Source organism: Apodemus sylvaticus, chromosome 6, assembly GCF_947179515.1.
Source record: "Apodemus sylvaticus chromosome 6, mApoSyl1.1, whole genome shotgun sequence".
Lineage (NCBI taxonomy): Eukaryota > Metazoa > Chordata > Mammalia > Rodentia > Muridae > Apodemus > Apodemus sylvaticus.
This window is the reverse complement of record NC_067477.1, coordinates 137,696,578-137,713,122: the sequence shown is the minus strand read 5'-3', so window position 1 is coordinate 137,713,122 and position 16,545 is coordinate 137,696,578.

The window sequence follows — 16,545 nt, the reverse complement described above, 5'->3', positions numbered from 1 at the left end:
GCTCAGTGCTGGTGTGTGAAAATTTCTTAGGTTCCGCTTACTATTCAAAATGTCTCTGCTGATGTTAAGTGGGGAACTTCATTGTTTTGGCATTCCACAGTGGAGTAGCTCATATTTCAGTCAGATGTGCAGGTAGACTAGACCCAACCATGTCTAAATCATTGGATGTACTAGAGAACTCATCTGCAATGTGCCAGGGCATTTTTGTTATTGAGTATGGTATTGCACTGGAAGATTGACCATGGTGGGAGAAGGAAACCATGTGTCTGAGTTTATTCCGGATTTTCACCAGGTGCCTCTGCTGTCTTTTAGACTTTATGTCCCATTTCTGGTGGAAATGGGCCCCTTTCACTCTGCCTACTTTTGTTTCATCTTTGCTTCAATTTTCCCACTATGCTATGTTACAGGAATTCTTTTATCTTCTATACTTCTAAAATATATTCTACAAGCCTCCATTAGAACATTTACACTAATTATAAGATAATATATCCCTTGATGCATGAATTTTAATTATTTCTAATGTGCATCCCAATCATATCACCTGTCTGACAAAAACTGAAGTTTAGTGGCTGTACAGATGCAGCATACTGAAAAGGCTGATGAGACACAGTGTCTTCTGGTGAGCCAGGGACGGGATGCCTAGCTCGTTTGCCTCGAACGTTGAATGAAGTGGAATGTCTGCAAATCTGTCATGTTTTACCGAGTAGTAAGAACTCATGTGGCTCAATTCCCTATAAATGGTTTCCAAAGAAGCTGCATGGGAAGTTCTATTTAATTAAATGGTGAGTTTTGATCACCCGCAATGAGGTCCTGGAAGGTAGCCAGTATCTGATGCAATGCGGAGTGAAGAGGGATTTTTGGTAGGATGTGTAGAGGGATTACTGAACAGCTAAACAACTGCTGGTGATAGGCTGATAAGTGGTAGGAGAGGAGCTTTGCTAAGAGCATACTTCAGCAATTGCAAACAGGGCAGAACCACTGTGTACACAGAATATTTGTAGGAGACTGACTTACTCAGAGACAGGCCAACACAGTGACCAGATCTTAAAAGGAGATCCACCAGGCTAAGCAAAGGCTTATTCTGGTCTAAGATGTGGTGTCCTGAAATCACTCATTCTATGGTCAGTTTTGTGTCCTTAGTTGAAGATTCCATTTGCTGTTTTCTTTTCTGTCTTAATCCAGTTCTAAAATAATCATTTTGAGGGAAAGCAACATGACTTTAAACACATGCTAGGATATGTGTTATTTTTTTCTGTGTGGAATAGCATTGCAAAAAATAATTTGATCACAGAGAACATTGAATTATTAGTAAATATTTGTAGTGTATGAAGCTTGTGGCTTCTAAGAACCTCAAGGAAACACTTCATTATATTGTAAAATTGTGTGTTGCTGTATCTTTATCAAACTACGTAATAAATGCTTATGGATGGTGATATATTGATTTCTTTTATAATCTATCATATCTATAGATAGTGAACTTTAATGTAGTTTTAATTTGTAACAAGACATGACATTATTGTATATGTACTATGAGGGGAAATATACAAAATGGATGAAAATAAATAATTTGTTAACTGCTAATTATGGATCCTTTCACCAGTTAGAATTTTACCTGCCACATAACAGCAATAATCTAGCCTTATCTCTTCTCATGGTTATTTTCTGGTAGTCTGGTTTGATTTAGTAATTTAGTTACAGGTGTATTTTTTCAAACTATTTGTAACCATATATGATAGTCTTAGTTCTAGTTTATCATAAGCTTTCTGGTCAATCAAATTACAATTTAATCTTCCTTTTAGAAATAAAATATGGTGATGATAAATGGAGTGTCTACAAATATATTTACATGTAAATCATTGCATAAATAAAATCATTATAGAAATGAGCAATAGTTATTTGAACAACTGACACATACCTGTTTAAGTAGAAAATGTATCAGGCCATTTTGCATGGCCACAATATTTAGTATGGTGGAAAAAGCTCAAGAGAGATTATAAGACATAATGGATACATAGGATGAGAGCTATGACATTGTATTTAATAAACACAATGTCATAAAGACATAGTAGTTATTTTAAATAATGCAATTAGGAAATAGGAATCTATAAGTGAGCAAACAATATTCTCTAGGGCAATGAATACAATTCTTCAGTGAAATGTAGACAGACTATGCGCCTACTTTTTAATTCTCAGAGAAATCTCTTACATGGCCTACTTTTAATAAACCAAATCTTTGTAAAGTATACTTGGTGGTCTTATTTTTTTTTTACGAAGTAGAAAGATTCTCTGATTAGAAAGAAAATTTAATGTATATTATATTACTTAGTTCAAATACCACTCTAAAGTTTAGAATATTGACTCTCAGCCCTTGTCTATATGAAGATAGTTTAAAGGAAATGATTAAGGAAAATACCATTTATTATAGACGTGTCAGCTATTATACAACTTGGCAATATACAATTTGGTATTAACTGAAAAATGACGAGAAACTGAAAATGGTGAGAAACTTAATGTCAATAATTACTGGAAGCATTCATTCTGTGTAAACAAGTGGACTAAGATGAGGCTTAGTTATGGAACTATTGCTTATCCTACATCTTCATTTTTTTGTATTTCAAACAATAGTTTGTGATCATAAACACCACTGATGTTAATTCAGTTGTCCATCATTCAGAGGATCCGAGAAGTTTATGGTAAAAGCCAAACAGGGAAGATTTTTGTTTACCTATTTTTCAAAAAAGTATGGTGATTTTCTCTCATACTAACAGCTACTTGGTTGTAGATTAAGACTACTTCAGAACAGGGAATTAATAATTATCATTTCTCATTTCTTGACAGGCCTTCCTGCAGCTAGAAGGACTGGCAGAACTAACTTTCTGGCTTCAAGGTGGGAGGTTCTTAAGCCTGTCTACACTCAAGCTGTGCCGCATGACAACCCAAGATCTTGAATTGATCTGGAAAGTGCTTTCAATTAAGCAGATGTTTCTCTCTGTCATACGAATTACTCAAAAGCTTCAAAATGCCTTCATACATCATTCTGTAAATTTTGAACTAATAACCTCATGTCCCAGAATCACTCACCACAGTTCCTAGGACTATTCATTACTGCATTCCATCTAATGTATACTATATATGAAGGAAGTTGCAAGTGGAAAGCAAGAAACAAATATATTTGGCTCAGATGTATCTACACATATAAAACCCACCTGTTTATGTTAGAGAAAGTTATATGGGCATAGGGAACAGAGAAATAATGATGGGATTCAAATAGCATGATATCTGAGAGTATTATCAATCTTAAGCTACTGACATGTCACATTTCTTGAATATCTGCTGTATTATGAGAACTTCTCAAAAGCAAATGCCCCTCTCTTAGAATTTCTTAGCTGCATGTAATTCTTTGTAATAGAGTAAAGGCCAGCTGGGTTTTTTCTGTCCACTTTAGTATATCTACTACTGTTTTGTTCAGTTTATGTTTAGCTAGTCATGTTGGTGAGACCTTATGGCTGTAGCTTATGACGTTCTTAATAGACACAATTACATAGCAAACCTCTGAGTCCTCTAGTTTATCCTCTGCAGTGATCTCAGGAGAAAGCACGTTAATTGGTTATCCAATATCGAATAGTTCACCTTGAAGATATACATACAAGTAGCATGGAGGTTAAGCAGGTTGTATTTATGTAACAATAGTTAATGAAGAAATACAATTTCAATTTGATAATTTTAAGGACTGTATGTAGTGGGAGCAGGTTAGAAAAAGGGAAGGGAAGGAAGACATTCTGTAACTATATTATAATCTCAGAAAATGAAACAAATGCTTTTTTAAAAGGAAATGATCATCAAATATATTACTTGTGAACTTAATGAAGAATGACTGCAAGAATACTCTTACTTATGACACCCCTACTCAACGAAACATTCTAGACAGGAAGCTATTGAAGAGAAGTCTTAAAAGTTGTGATAGGGTTTCTGAAGTGTAGCCCTTCACAGTTGATGGCTTCTGGCATGGACAGAAGTGGGGAAGGACTTAGTCTTTTTAAAGGGGTTGGCCACTTGGAATTTGATCATGCCCCAGTAAATATATGAGCAACACAAATTAGACTTGCTGTGTTTTTATTTTCAATTTCTTTTGAGGGGAAGATTACAAGGGTGTGAGAAGTATAATCTGGGAAGTCTAGTGAATGTGATCCAGCATCTTATATGAAACTCCCAAATACTAAATAAAAATTCTATATTGCAAATCAGATTAAAGGAATATAATGATGATTTGCATATAATAAAATCACTTACTTTATCAGGGCCTTAGATCCTGTGCAAATGAACAGAAAATCTCATTGCAACTCAATCTATCACGCAAGCTACCTTGTGAAGCACCAGATATAATTGTCCGCATCTCTGCTTTCCAGTGGATTACTTTCTTCATTCAGTTGGGAGCCTTCATCACCTAAGACATCATATAACTGCTTTCTGCTGCGATTACTGTGCTTGTATCATTAAAACGTATGTGGAATACTGTGATGTACAACATACAGTGCTTACCATATGTTTTTGAAAAAGAAGAATTTGAAGTCACAAAGGAATAAATCCCCCTTATACTACTTTGAGACAGAGGAAAGGGAAACAGGTAAAAATAATCTCATCACATTTGAGCAAAGTATCACTCAACAAGGAATTTCTAGATAATGAGAATTTAGTGAGATGTAAAATTGACCTCACAACCCATATATAAATATGGGGGAGGGGTTCTGGTGCAGTGTAGAATGCTTACCTAATGTGGCAGATTCTGGATACAATTTCTAGCACAGAAGACAGAGCAAAACAACAAAAATGGTCTGTTGATTCATGTTAACTACGAGCTATAAAGATCATGTATACATCTAACCTGAAGACTGAAACAGCATACACACCTAGGATTATTGCTGTTCTTTAATAAACTATAAAAGTTAAATTGCTTTATTGTGGAAGAAATAGTACCTTTCCACCCAAATATAATTGTTGTTGCTTTTATAGATCATGAGGATTATACTTGTTAATATTATATTTTAAAATGTTAAATTAATTACTATCCTTGAGATTTGACTTAGTCATAAATTATTATACTTCTCTTTTCTTTTTAATTTAGTTAGAATTATTTTGATCTATGTTCATGAGTGAAATTATCATTTTATTTTTAGTAACTAAATATTTTGTCATGTTTGCTACCAAAGCAATTCTTGCTTAATTATATTTGTTGAATAACCTCATTCTTTATTTTGTAAAAACTATGTAGAATAGAATTTTTCCATGAAATAAGCAATTGACTTCTTGGGTTTCCTATAGTGTGAATTTACTTTGTGAAAATAATTTCAACAAGTTTCATTCATGAAATAATGGTGATGTAAACTTTCCTAAGAATTTCTTCAGTGTATTCAATTTTGACCAGGTCAGGCATGATTTGGGGCAGGGGTGGAGGGCCTTAAGAACAGAGTCTTACGGCTGCTTAATATGTACATTAGCTAAATTCAGATAGTACATCCTGATGTTTAATTATCTCTTAATTTACTAAAAGTGTAGCTGACTGATTCATAAATTTATGATAAACAATGTTTGACTCTGTTCATTTCTAAATAATTGTGTTTTTTCTATCCAATTTTTCTTTTCTTTTTTATTTTTTACATTGGTTAATATTTTCTAATATATACTAATATTTAGGCTGAGAAGCACTAAAGAAATGTTCAACATCGTTAGTCATCAGGGAAATGCAAATCAAAACAACCCTGAGATTCAATGGACCTGGGGGCAGGGTTCAATGCCCCACTGTAGAAAATGCCAGGGTGGGAAGGCAGGAGTTGGTGCAATTTTCTGAAATCCTGGAGAAAATTTCTTTCCATATGAGAAAAAGAAAGATGTGGTTGGAGGCAGAGTAGAGTAACAGAAGCAGGGCTCATAGAAAACCAAAAGATACAACTGTTCACATGAGACTAAGTTCCAGGTTATGAGTACTTCATGGTGTACTGTTTGGGACAAGTATTCCTAACAGAAAAAAAAAACTTCATGGTTGTTCAGTCACACATAAGTATAAGCCAGGTTATAACCCATATGAGCTGGGCAAAGTTTACACAAACTAGCTACTTTTGCTCAGTGTTATCACACCAAGTCAACTTCAAGCATTCTGGTGTGTTCCTGTGAAAGGGAGGGTGGGAGTGACAGGAGGAGTGGATTCACAATCTTTACCTGTTTGTATATCTAAATTAATGTGCAAACAACTTAGGCTTCCACAATTTGGCAGCATCTGGACCACAAAATAATCTGAATAATTGACTAGCTCCTCCACACCCAGGAGATGTTTTAGGCATGTACACAACTACCTGCTTCACTTGTTAATGCTTGTGATTCTTTTCCAAGGCTTATTAAAAAATAGAAGAAGTGCGAATGGGTGCTTGGGAGAGCTTGAAGGAAAGGGGTACACGATGTCATTATAACTTCCGAAGGAAGCACTAGCAAGGCATTCAGCATGGTTTTGCTGACCGCCAAGGTGGCTTTGGGTTCTGCGCAATCTGTATCAGTTATTTGAAAAATCGTTGTGTAGCAACTGACAAGCTTAATAAAGCTTAAATGTTCTGTGTAAAAAGGGACAGATGGTTCCTGCATGATGTGGTTCATAACATGCACCTACTTGTTTCTTAAAACATGAATCTAAGAAAGCAAGCTCTGGATTGGAAAAACCATAATTTTGGGGCTTGAGAAGCGGCTCAGAGACAAATGGCACACAGAGCAAAGGACTGCTGCTTCTAGAGTCGATGTGAAGACCAAGAAACCGCGTTGCTATTTGTTGTCATAGAAGTTTTTATGAGCAAGAAAATGTAGTGTTATCAGTTGAAAAATTAATGTTTAATACACCTTCCAGATCCCTCTGGGTTGCTTTTTTCCATAGGAAATGGGTTTTCTATGCAGTCCAGGCCAAGAAATTGAAATTTGTCTCTTGTGAAATAAATTGCTGCCTATATTTATCACTAACTGTTATAAGAATTTTGTATGACTGAAATAGCCCGAATATTCATCACATCATCACAAGAGCAGAATATTGGAGAAGGACTGATGCAGGAGAAATATGCTGGAACTTTGCATAGTAGGTGATATTTCTCATAATTTTTGTAATCATACAAGAGTTTTTGCCTAAATAGGCAATGTTAGCAGGCCCTCGGATTTTACATATATATATATGTATACATACCCTATAAAATTATAGTATTTTACTCCAATTGAAACAAATGCCCTCTCCAATACTGTAGTAAATTTAAATTAAAAGTCACAATGTTCACTTTCAGTTAAGCACTACTTGTGAGACAGATTTAAAATTTCTAGTCAGGAAAGATAATCCTAAAATCTAGAGTACAGGATATTATAAAGTTAATTAATTCTAGTATATATAAATCTTAACATAAAAAGATGAAAATACTTTACAACATAGACATGTGTAGTGATTTAAATAAAAACGACCCCCATAGGCTCATGTGAATGCTTAAGAGATGGCACCAGAAGGTGTGGTCTTGTGGAAGTAGGTGTGGCCTTGGAGGAAGTATGTGACTGAGGTGGACTGTAGGGCTTCAAATGCTCAAGCCAAGCACAGCGTCTGTGTCCTGCTCCCTGCAGATCCGGATGTAGAAGTCTCAGCTTCTTCGTGGCTCTGTGTTTGCCTGCATGCCTTCATGTTTCCACTACGATGTCAAGGAACTCAACCTCTGAACTGTAAGCAAGCCCCAGTTAAATTCTTTCCTTTCTAAAAATTATTTTGGTCATGGTGTCTCTTCACAATAGAAACGCTGAGACATCATATAATTGAATATACCCAAAAAGATTTAAAAAAAGTAGTTTGAGTACCAGATGACCAACCTTTCCAGTTCCTTCCACTGTTATGCTTTCTATTCACTACGGTACTGTGAGAGTCCTGCAGAAACTACATTTAAGATGGAATGGGAGCAGTATACTGTCAGAGTGAAGAGGGGTTTGAGAGTACATAGTATTTATTCACTGTTTTAAAATTATTTTCTGTAGTTATACAATAAATGGAATTATAAACAATGCAAATAAGTGTAAAAGTTTAATTCAAAGTCATCAAATAAATCATTTTCTGTGATTGATTAAATTTTTTGAGATTCTTAGTAATATGTGCCACAAAGTGAGAGTGACTGCTACAATGAAGATGGGATTTGCCTGCGGCAGAAGCGAGTGACCAGTTCTCTAGCGCTTTATGTTTGATGTACAGGATTATTCCGACATGTTCCCAGCCCAAAAGTAAGGGGAAAGGTCAAGTATTTCACTTTTCAGGAAACATGACTAGCCCCTAGACAGTAAGAAATAATCTCTTGCCCTTTGGAGTAACGTGACCCTTTATCTCTGCTCTTTCTAGAGTACCTATCACTCTGTGTGATGGAATAGTGCTCTGATCTTCATGTTCTACTTAAGCCTTTGATGGAAAGGACTAGCTCCTGTCATTCATATATTCAAGTCCCAACCACCTGGTCATGTAGAAAAAATATAAATGTCAGTTACAGAAACTGAGTGAATCTCTTTATAAAACATACTAAACTAAGCCAAAACTACTGCCACACACTATGCATGAATGCAGAAGATCACTTCCAGGTCCTTTTCTGCTGTCTGCACAGCCTCTGTTACCTGAGAGCATCTCTCTAACAGTCAGCTGTCAGGGTCATGTAAATATCTCATGGGCATTCCTGAGGCATGTACTTTCCAAGGATCTGCAAATAAACCCAGTTCACAAAATTAAGGATCCTGATAGGAGATACTTGATGTGAGGACATTCATAACACAAATAGAAAGAAGGTGGCAAAGAGGAAGATACCACAGAGCTGTGAGCAAGCTCTGTTTGCCATCAAGCATCCTTCCCAAAGCTTACTTGTGATTCTTCAGGAAAGATGGCTGGGAGACCGACGGTCTACAAGACAGATTTCACTTTTTTGTAGCTTAGTGCTTAACTGATGAAGGAATTGCAGTAATGAGGTATTAAGAAAGAAGTGGATGTTTCTATTTGAACTACACAGAATTGTGTGGTGTGTGTACTATTTATAAAATGTCATGTTGTAGCAGGAACAGTTCACACATAAAGCTAAACAGCATTTAGGCAAGATAATTTTTCCCCTTGAATGTAAATTAGTGAATTACCCTTTTTAAGTTTGGGCTCTAACACACATTTGTGCTGTTTCCACTTCCCCACTTCTTTTGTGGGAAGGGCAGATGTTTTCCATGTTCTTTGAAAACACAACAGATCTCAAGGCTACTATTTACCCAGATTCCTTTTTTTGGTTTTGTTTTACTTTGTTTCCTTGTGAGACTGGCTTTCTTCATTTTGTTATCCTCAGGACTGGAATTTTATTATTTTCTCCTGTAACAAACTAATGGTAGTTTTTCTTCCTGCAAATCATACCTTATCTTTGGAAGAAAAAAAATTCTTTTACTAGAGTAGGTTCTTTGTATCATGGCTTTGATACTTATCAATGAACTTTCCCATAAGCCATCATTTCCTGTGTGCTTGTGATGAATCCCAATCCCTTTGAAGAAATGGTCTGTGCTTTCTGAATCCCTAGAATGTGGACATTATAACCCTCTTCACTGTTCATTCAACTATTAAGGTAAAAACCTCATTCTTTCCAGCAGTACTGCTAATGGTATCCTCTGAAGTTTTTACATTCTGTGTAGTATTCACAATTAAACTTTGATGGGGGATTAATACTGGTTATGGACTTGTGTGTGGTAAAGAACCAGTGCTTAAGCTACTGACAAATGCTAAAAGTTCACTGGCTATATAGAAATTAGCAAAACATCAGTGCTATTTCCCATTGGCACTGATTGTTTAATATGTATACTGTTAGTCCAAACATTAGAGGAAAAATAAAACAGATAAGTATTCTTACTCTATTTTTAACTAAATGAAGAATCTGATTATATATACAGCAAACATACAAATATCATGTGACACTGGGGCTATAGCTCAACTGGTAGAGTATTTGATGACTGTGCCTTAAGCCCTGGACTGTATGTTCAGCACTGTATAAACTAGGTATGATATTATACCTCTATAATCTCAGCACTATGAGCTGGAAGCAGAGCGCTTAGAGATTCAAGAACAATCTTGACTATAAAGTAAATTCAAAGCAAGACTGAGCTATACATGAGATCCTGTTTCAATAAAATAATATAATGATAATAAATAAGAAAAGAAGACATAAGGAAAATTTAAGTTCCAAGGAGTTTAGTTAATGGGATTTTCAGAGGCAGAATAGGTTTTTATGTTGTGTTGGTTAATTGCTCAATTAATGCGTTTTTCTTTGTTTGCTTAGTAAATTGAATTCCTCTTGTATGCCAGCCACTTAGTTAAACAAAAATGCATATGTGGAGTAATATTACCACAGTTGAACTTTATTTGCAGGATATTCAAGCAACATGTGCACTAAGTTTCCTATTGCTTTAAAACCTTGCTTCCCATCTGTAAAGTGATCTAATGATTACAGGATAAAACTTGAGATCACAACCAACCTAGCCATGGTATGAATCATGAGAGTGCTTTTTAGAAATGTTTACTAAATGTTGATAATATCATAGTCACCATTGTTGTCATTGTTGCTTTCAACTTTCTGTGGATATATCTATTTATTTCTCTCTCTCTCTTTCTTTTTTTTTTATTGAGTATCTTCTTCATTTACATTGCCAATGGTAAAACCTTTCCCAATTTCCTCCCTCCCAAAATCCCCCCTCCCCTCCTCCTCCCACCCCCTGCCTCCATGTATATGCCCCTCTACCCAACACATTCTCACCTCCCCGCAACATTCCACAACCCCCCATCTGTTTCCCTTTGTTGGGGCCTCTATTGAGCCTTTACCTGACCAAGACCACTCCTCCCACTGATGCCCAACAAGGCATTCTTCTGCCACATATTTGGCTGGAACCATGTGTACCCCTTGGTTGCCGGTTCAGTCCCTGGGAGTCTTGGGGCATCTGGGTATCCGAAGTCATTGTTCTTCCCATAGGACTGTAAACTCCTTCAGCTCCTCCCGACCACCCTCCAGATCCTCCATTGGGGACCTCAAGCCCAGTCCAATAGTTGGTTGCTAGTTTCTGTTTCTGTATTTGTAGGGGTCGGTCAGAGCCCCTCTGTATACCTAGTTTATACAGGGCCCATGGCATGCTCCTTTTGGTACACTTCTTGTCGTAGTGTTGGGGTTTGGTGACTGTTTATAGGATGAATCCCCATGTAGGGCAGTCTCTGGGTGGCCTTTACTTCAGACTCTGCTCCACACATTGCCTCCCTTATTGCTCATGTAAGTATTATGTTCCCTTTCTCAGAGGAACCATAGCACCCTCACTTAAGTCCTCCTTCAGCTTCCATTCAGCTATTAAAAACAATAAATTCATGAAATTCTTAGGCAAATGGATGGAACTAGAATGTGTCATCCTGAGCTAGGTAACCCAGTCACAAAAGTACTTATTTCTCTAAATGATTTATTAGCAGGTTACACCACTAAAACAGAATTATAAAATCAGCTGATCATTGGCCTTTCTATAATAATAACTATAGCTATAGCCTCAACTATATACAAGTTTTATTATATATGGTGGATACTGCTATGATTAATTGTATTAATGAAGACCAATCAAAAGAAAGAAAGCAAATGACATTTATTAAGAGTTCTCTATAACTGAATTATTAGCTACCACTACACGAGTTTTTACAGACTCAAAGGAAAGGGGTGTGTAATGGACTTCATAGCTGTGAGATGGACTGGGATTAAAGTCTCCAAAGTAACTGCTTGGAGCTATAAATTTGATTTTCCCTGGTGAGTGTCAAGTTAATTAGAAGAGGGTCAAAGAAAACTGAGAAGCTGACAGTTATTGATCAAGTCCTGACTATTTTGAACCAATTGTTAGAAAGTTATAGTTTAATTTCTAGGATTGTTGCTTGATATATTAATAGCATATTGGCTTCCTGGGCTAGGGTTTGAGAAACAATGTTATGGGTCATGTTTACTCTTAGAAATGGTCAAGCTACAGTCCATTTTCACTCAGTCACTAAGAGTTTAGGATATGGAGCTGGTGATCTTGGGAAACCTGAGCCCTAGATCTAAATTGTAAATCTTTTTATACCTTACTATGTTAGCTTGCCATAGAAAACATAATAGTTATCAACACTTAGATTTTGTATAATTAAGAAGTTAATATATAAACACTTTAAACTGTTTGACCCTTATGATTATTGGGTGATTATTTAAAAGAGAGAAAATTAAGGATATAATAGGTTCACAATCTGTAAAGTTATGACAGCTTGAGTGACATTGGCATTTTGTATCAACGTATATGCAATTTACACCTAAACAATTTAGGTTTTTTTCTAGTATGCCTTCATGATAGAACAAGTATGTTTCCTTAAAAGCCATGTAGATTCTCAAGCCTTTTTCTTTTCCTGTCATGTGGCCTTGAAGTACATTACAGTGGAGGAAGTACCTTCCTCTGCTCATTCATAGTGAGCTTGGTATATGAGACCAAACTGTCTCTGCTTTCACTGAAGACTTACTGATTTGGCTTGAGCAAAGGTTCTAAATGCATTTAGACAGTTTAATTTCACTTTTTGTTTCTGTCATTGCCTTGTGAGTGTTTGCCACAGGAGACCTTTTGCACAGTGGTTCTCAACCCTCCCGTGACCCTATAATACAGTTCCTCTTATTATCGTGACCTCCAACTATCAAATTATTTTTGTTGGTACTTCATGACTCTAATTGTTATGGATTGTAATGTAAATATCTGTGTTTTCTGATGAGGGGTATCCCACCGTCAAATAAGTCATGACCTACAGATTGAGAACTTCTGTTTTAACCTAAGACCAGAGAGAACTTAAATGAAAATGTACCTACATGTGACCAGAATCTAGTCTCCTGTGACTTCAAACATCTTAGTTCCTGCTTATATCTGAAAAAATATAAACACTTCTTATAAAAGCTGACTTTTTCATAGAGTAATTTACTATGCAACATTATTGCAATGATAATATACAATAGAAAAAATAGATGAAATATCTTGCCAACAACTTCATCATCAGTGGATTAAAAACAAGTGTCCTTTTACCTGGAGGAGAATATTGAGAAGCTGAGACAAAGAAGAATAATGTGCTAATGAGGTAGAAGTGACTGAGGCTGTCAGGGCTCCTGAGCTGGGGATGTCAACATGGTTTTTGCCTGGGCAATAATGTAGCTGGTCACATTAATCCATAAGAAAAGGAATTATATCCAAAGAGACTTCAAGAAGAATGCCATTGGCTTGAACATGGTAGGGGAAAGAGTTAATGTCTCTATCTAAAGCAAATATTTCCTAACAGCATGGAGAAATCTGTGCAACGAAGTAAAAGTTATTCTAGACTAATAATAATCAGTATATATCTCATAATTTCATGGAAAAATTCCAACTATTAGAAGCATGCTAGTGGTTAGAATTTAATATTTATGACTATAAAAATCAGGCCTTTTTTATTTATTTTATTTATTTATTTATTTTTTTATTTTATTTTTTTAATATTTTTAAAATCAGGTCTTTAGAAATACTGTATATATTTGAGGTGATTCCCCAGTTCTGACACCAGATTGAAATTTAAGTCCATGCAACTCCTGATATTTTTGTTTATAGCATCAGCCCTTACTGTGAATTCTGTCAGCATGTACCACAAAACCTTCCTATGTTACTGCCAGTCACAGACAGGTCTAGATTCTAAATTCTAGATTCAGTGTACATGCAGACAGAAACATTATTTTCTTGGCAATGAAGAACCCTGAAATGTATGTACACTGTACCAGGTAAAGTATACAGTATTATTGCTAATTATCTTCACCTATTAGACATTAGATTTGAGGAGATACCTCATTTCAGCAGTGGTTGGGCTAGCCTATACTCTACGCAATCCAAATTTAGTGTTTATTCCAACAATCATCTCCATTTGCCAAAGCAGTGGACTTAAAGAATTCCTGTCAGCAGAATGTAGGTCTTATAATAAAATTTAAAATATATATATTCTTCATCACTCTTCTACTTAGAAAGGGAATGCAAAAATGAGAGAAGCTAGGCTGGGATGAGACTACTGTGGATAAATGTACTCACCAGCTAACAGACACTAGTTAAATTCCGAGAAGGAGAGAAGCTTCACAAAGCCATCCGCTGATCCCCAGTACTCCAGGCACAGCCACATACCTGTGTAAATGAAACATTGCATTCCCACATAAATATGCAATAATAATAATAATAATAATTAATAATAATTTAACACAAGAATGAATGAAGATAAAAACACCAGGAGGATGAGTTGTAAGTGACTATGGAAAACATAGAAATACAATATCCCATACTCAGAGGTACCAAAAAGTCCTCTGTCTCATCACCTAGAAACAGTTTCAATGACTGATCAGAAAATGCTGTGTTGCCCCTCCACTCAGGGCAATCTGAGCAGCAGTATAGACTTTTCACGAGCTGGTCACCCACAGAATTCATCCTATCTAAGCAGCCTGCACAGCTCTTGAGTTAACTGCCATACCTTCATCAGAAAGCATTGATGAAAGCAGATGACACTTGAGTCTTAAACACAGAGGTTTTAAGAAAAGATATCTAGATAATTACATTGAAATACTCTCTGCCACTATTGCATGCTCTGTATTTTTGGCCACAGGGGTGTGGCAACTATGCCGAAATCACAATGTTCCTATAACATTTAGGCATGCTATGCCCATCAAGTCATTTGTATTTACCCCACATGACTGCAAAATCACTGATGCCCATTACTTGTTTGCTTGGTGAGTCCATGTTAAGCTAATTTCACTTTGTTTCCCATTCTGCCTCTACTCCTTGCTTATTTTCATTAATGGGAATATATACTTCAAGAATACAAAACAGTGTATATATGTGTATATATATATACACATATATATATGTATAATATATATATATATTCCTATATGTATAATACTTATGAATTTTTGAAAGATGAAAAGAAAAAACAGAATAAAGGATAAAATGGTGCATAAATTCTCCAAAAATATAATTTATGATTTTTAAAAGATATATATATATATATATTCCTATATGTATAATACTTATGAATTTTTGAAAGATGAAAAGAAAAAACAGAATAAAGGATAAAATGGTGCATAAATTCTCCAAAAATATAATTTATGATTTTTAAAAGACTTAATGGCACCTTAAAATTTAGAAATATGTAAACACCAAGTAGAAAAAATACTTTTCTAAAAAAACCTATTATTTTAGTATTTCATAAACATATATACACACATACATATATACATATATAATAATTCTCTTTATGTATCATTACAAGCATGATTTTATCTATCTGTTATTTGTTTGTGTTACAGAATTGGTGAATGCTTGCATATATGCAAGTTATATGTAAAATTTTTGACATTTATTTATTGGAGGAGGGCTGAGCATGCCACAGTGTTTGTGTGGAGCTAAGAGAACAACTTGGAAGAATTATTTCTCTCCTATCATGTGAGTCCTAGGGATCAAACTCAAGTCAACGATTTTGACAGTGTGATTCTTTATGCACTACGCCATTTCACCAAACTTCATGTATTTTAAGCAATGCATAATCTGTCATTGTACAGTCTATCTACAATGATATTCACTTAGATTGTTTACAGAGTTTACATAAACACTTTGGTTGTTATTATACAAATTACCAAACTAAATAATCTTGATCACATAGTTTTAGATGTTTTGGAAAACACATTGCAGTTACATTGCTGTAGGATCCTGAATAATTATAGTCATAATTATTAAATGTCCCAAAGGTATTACTCACATAGTTTTTGAGGCTTACTTGACTTTGTTGGAGTAAATGTGACCTTGCTGGAAATAGCATGTGACTTTGGGGGTGGGCTTTAAGGTCTCCTATGCTCAAGCTAAGCCCAGTGTGGAACACAGTCTCCTCCATGTTGCTAGTATATCAAGATGTAGCTCCCTTAGCTCCTTCTCCAACACCATGCCTTCCTGAATGCTGCCATACCTCCTACCATGATGATAATGGACTGAACCTCTCAATTGTAAGCCAGCCCCAATTAAATATTTTTCTTTATAAGAGTTGCTTTGGTCTTGGTGTCTCTTCACAGCAATGAATCCCCAAGATACTCTCATTGCTAGAAAGCCGTCCTTGTGATTGCATAGCCATGTTCTGAAATGTCTGACACAGCTATGAAAACCTGATTTCCAGAGTGACCTCATGATGGATGTGGTCACAGAGGACTTCTTAAGAATGTATAAGAAGATCCTGCTATACCACTCCTGGGCATATACCCAAAAGATTCCCCAGCATGTAATAAGGATACATGTTCTACTATGTTCATAGCAGCCCTATTTATAATTGCCACAAGTTGGAAAGAACCCAGATATCCCTCAACAGAAGAGTGGATGCAAAAAATGTGGTATATATACACAATGGAGTACTATTCAGCCATTAGAAGCAATGAATTCATGAAATTCTTAGGCAAATGGATGGAG